This window comes from Camelus bactrianus, chromosome 3 (assembly GCF_048773025.1).
Source record: "Camelus bactrianus isolate YW-2024 breed Bactrian camel chromosome 3, ASM4877302v1, whole genome shotgun sequence".
Taxonomy (NCBI): Eukaryota; Metazoa; Chordata; class Mammalia; order Artiodactyla; family Camelidae; genus Camelus; species Camelus bactrianus.
In genome coordinates, this window is record NC_133541.1 from 93,508,250 (window position 1) to 93,513,256 (window position 5,007).

The following is a 5,007-nucleotide window of genomic DNA, read 5'->3' on the forward strand; positions in this document are numbered from 1 at the left end:
CTATTAGTAATATTACTATAATAAAACAATAGCAGAGAGGATTGATACTTTGCCAGGAATTTCTAATTTCCACCCTAACCTGACATCTAGCTCAGAAGATTAAGATCTTCAATAATTTATATCACCCAAATTTAACTCAGTCAAAGCCTTCTGTTGAATCTTACTCCAGTATGACTATATCCCATAAGGAGATTTTTGTGTTCCCATGTATCTTCTTTCCTGGGTGATCTTGCCCAGACCCGTGGCTGTAAATATCATTCACATGTGGATAACTCTCATATGTCATTCTGTCCTCTCCTATGACCTTCAAGCTCATATATCCAACAGTCGCCAAACTTTTATTTAAATATGTTTTGAATATTCATATATTTAAATATAAGTTTGTTTTTATATTTAAAATAAAACTCTTTTGCACAGGCAACAAAAGAAAAAATAGATGAAATTGAACTACCTTGAAACTTAAAACTTCTGTGTATTAAAGGACATGATCAACAGAGTAAAAAGGCAAATCCTGGAATGGGAGAAAATATTTGAAAACCATGTATGTCTGAAAAGGGGTTAATATCCAGAATATAAAAAGAACTCCTACAACTCAACAACAACAAAAAACAAACAACCCAATTAAAATGGGCCAAGGACTTGAATAGACATTTCTTCTAAGAAAATATACAAATGAAATGATGCTCAACATAACTAATCATCAGGGAAATACAAATCAAAACCACAATGAGATATCACCTCACACTCTTGAGGATGGCTACTGTAAAAAAAAAGAGATAACAAGTGTTGGGGAGTTTCTGGAGAAATTGGGACCTTTGTGCATTCTTGGTGGAAATGTAAAATGGTGTGGTCCCTATGGAAAACAGTATGGTAATTCCTCAAAAAATTTAAAATAGAGCTACCATATAATCCAGGAATTCCATTTCTGAGTATATACCACAAAGAACTGAAAGCAGGTACTTGAAGAGATATTTATACACCTATGTTCACATTATTCACCCCAAAAGATGGAAGTAGCCCAAGTGACCATTGACAGATGAATAGAAAAACAAACTGTGGAATATAATTCAGCCTTAAAAAGGAAGAAAATTCTGACACATGCTACAGCATAGATAAACCTTGAGGACATTATGTTTACTGAAACAGGCAGTCACAAAAGGACAAAAACTGTATGATTCCATTTTATATAAGGTGCCTACAAGGGTCAGATTCATAGAGACAGAAAGTAGAAGGGTGGTCGCAAGGGGCTAGAGGTAGTGGAGACTGGGCAGTTATTGTTTAATGGATACAGAGTTTCAGTTTTGCAAGATAAAAAGAGTTCCGAGACAGATGATGGTGATGGTTGTACAAAAATGTGAAGGTCCTTAATGCCACTGAATTGTACCCTTATACACAGTTAAGATGATAAATTTTATGTTTTATGTATTTTACCATAGTAAAAAAAATTTAATTAAAATAAAGTAAAACTCTTAATTTCCCAAACCCACCATCCCATCTAATTTCCTCATTCCAAAAACTGGCACCAAGTTGCTTAAGGCAAAAATCCAGAAGTCCTCAATTTCTTCTCTCATGCCACATTCCATAGTAAGTCATGCTACCTTTTGCTTCCAAAATGTATTCTGAATTCATCCATTTATCTCTTTCACAGATACTCCTCTACTTCAGGCCATCCTATGCTCTTGCCTATGATGCTGCAATAGATTCCTAACCAGTCGACCTGTTTTCGTTCTTGTGCTCCACAGCCAATTCTCCACATAGGAGCCAGAGTACTCTTTTAATGATAGAAATCACACCTTATCCTTTCTCTGATTAAAAATACTCTGATGGTTTCTCATTGCACAAAGTATGAAATTTAAAATCCTTGTCACTGTCTGTAGGGCACTAGATGATATGGTCTTCACATAAACTGGCCTCTGGCCAATGTCTCTAACCTGATGTCCCAACACTATTCACTTTGATCACTATGTTCCAGTCACGCTGGTCTTCCCTCTGTTGCTTGAACACCCCAAACACACGCCCTTACCTCACTTGCTGCTCCTCTGCTTGGAACACTGTCTTCCCAGTTCTTCACATGATAGATTCCTTCTCAATCCAGATACCTTCTCAGAAAAATATTCACTCACCATTCAATCTAAAGTAGCCACCTACTGACTGTCACTCTTTCTACTATCACACTCTTTATCTCTACTTGGCACTTAACACTATTTGAAATTCATATTTATATTCACAAGTTTATTGTTAGTGTCACCAGCTCCCAGCTAAATTGTGAGCTCCATGAGAACAGGTATCTTGTTTCTTTACTCAGTTCCCAGAACCCAGAACAGTGCCGGTCACATAACAGCCTATTCAAATATTTGCTGAATGAACAAAGAGGTAAACAACATTAATAACCCAATTTTCCTTCAATGTCACATTTATACACAATAGCCTTTTGAGAAAAACTGTATTTCTAACATTAGCTGTCACCAGTGTCTTTTCTATCTGTTCTCAAATGTGATAACCAGTCTTTAAAATGCAAGCAGCCTATTTCACATCTCATTTTATATAGGTGTACCTAAAGGGAACAAGTTTCCATTTCTATTTCCACTCAAGTTTGTGGCAATGAATAAATATTTATATGGAATTTTAAAACTCATCATGTCTTAAAGCCAAATTGTGAGTTTTCACCTTGGAAATTACACTCATTCAAAGGGAAAGTCTGGACATCTATATTCTTAAAAAATTGTTCAAAGCATATTATTATATTTGATTATATAATCTTCTAGTCTGCAGAATACTTCAAGGCCTATTCTCTTCATGGTTAGTTATCTATCTGTCCAGGCCAAAATAGACTAGGATGAAAATGCAGAATCATATAACAGTACAAATGTGATTTCTTTGGCCCTTCTATTTGTGCAACCCAATCTCCTTCAAAGTCAAACCTCCGGTAATTGGATTCACGAATATAGATTTGTCTTTTTCTTTTCTGAAATATATCTACAGTGGACACCTGGAGAACAGCACAAAAGTGCTGCCTACCACTGACAACTGAAGTCCTGCCACACCATGCTCAACTGCAGCTGCTCTACTGCGCTTAAAATGCATGGTGATGACATGCCACTTGGGATGTTGTCTGGTGAGGTGAATAGACTCCTGTTCCTTCACTCTTGGGTCACACTCTGATGTTCTGAGGCCAAAGCAAATAATACCTCACAGTGATCTTGGCAAAAAAGAGCTATTCCAGATTTTACTCAAGGTCCCCTTTCTATAAAATCTGTACACAGTCTGTGGCATCAACAGCAGAGGTTGGACAGACCCTCTGAATCATCCTCCACTCTGATGTGGAAGCTGTTATATTGGACTAAGCCTTCTCAGAAGCTTTCATTTATTTTGAAATATTAAAACAATTTTAAGAGTTGGTACAAGAAACAAGTTTAGAGGGGAGGGTATAATTCAAGCAGTAGAGCACATGATTAACATGCATGAGGTCTTGGGTTCAATCCCCAGTATCTCCTCTGAAAAAAAAAAAATCCTAATTACATCCACCACCTCCCCCACTGGCAAAAAGCAAGTTTACGTTCAAGAAGCATGATTTTCCTTGGTTAGTTCCAGAAAAGGACTGTTACTTGAAATTGGATGTTAAAAAGGATTAAGTCTATTTCAGGAGGCAGGAATATTGGACAGTAAGTGCAAATGGAATGACTAAGATTTGTATTGACAATTTAAACTCAATTTTTAAAAAAATCTACTACGCTTTATGGATATGTTTATATTTCTTTGTGTAAAACATGCTGGCAAGATTAGCTTCCCTTCTCTGTTTTCATTTTCAATGTAGAATACAATTACTATTAAATAGTTTTATCCAACAGGTTACATTTAAAAACGCACATTTTCTCTATCACTAAGCCACTATTATTATAAAAAGCAAAGTCCTGCAATGTTAAATTTGGCAGCCCTAATTCTTAAAAGCCTTAGAATGGTGCTGTCCTATAAGATAGCCACAAGCTACATGTGCCTACTCAGCCCTTAAAGCTCTTAAAGTGGCTAATCCAAATTGAAATGTGCTATAAGACACACACTGGATTCTTAAGATTCAGTATGAAAAAAAATTTTAATGTAAGATCAATGATTTTTTAATATAAGAATATAAAATACCTCAAAAATGTCTATATTGATTAGATGAATGAAATAATAATGTTCCAGATATATTGGACTAAATATATTATTAATTTCACCCATTTCTTTTTGAGTTGCCCTATATAATACATTTGAATTTCATAAGTCCCTGCATATTTTATTACTATAAAATTATTTATCAGAAATCAGAAATTTTAACTGGGTGTCCTATATTTTATTTGTTAAATCTTGTAACTTTATTAATATGACAAGTAGAAAATGTTAAATTACAAATGTAGCTACTTACTCAATTGGATAGAGAAGCTTTAGAGTTACCTAATAGCTTTGTTTCTTTTTTCAATTATCCGTCAACGCAACTCTGTGCAGAAATAACTAATCTAAGGGGGAACATTTAATTCTAGGCTGAGAATGTCAATAATCTTTAAGTTAAATTTTTACATTTGTTTGAACAAGTTAAAGGACAACAAAAGGGCTTGTTACAGACCAAAATATGGAGAGGGCATTTGGATTAGAATTAAAGCATTGCTCCCAATCTCTCCATTGGGGCAGTTAACGGTTCCTGTTTCAAAACAATCTTTGTCACTCTCGCAATGACGGGCAGTATCAAAGATAGTTAAAATAGCAGTGAGACCCTGGGCCAGTCATACTCCCCCTTAAGGGCTCGGCAAAGAGTTGAGGGGAGGGGGTGCGGTATTTTTAATACCTGAGCCTGGCTGCCGGCTGGCCCACTTGTGCCCTCCCCGGCTCCCCCACGATCTCGCAGCCTTCCTCAGCCGAGCGAGGGCTCGGTCGGCTGTAACCTCCCAGCTGGGCGCCCAGAGGCCCGCAGCCCCAGGTGCGCGCGGCGGCCCGGGCCCGCCCACCGCCGTCACGTGCGGCCTCAGCTCCGTC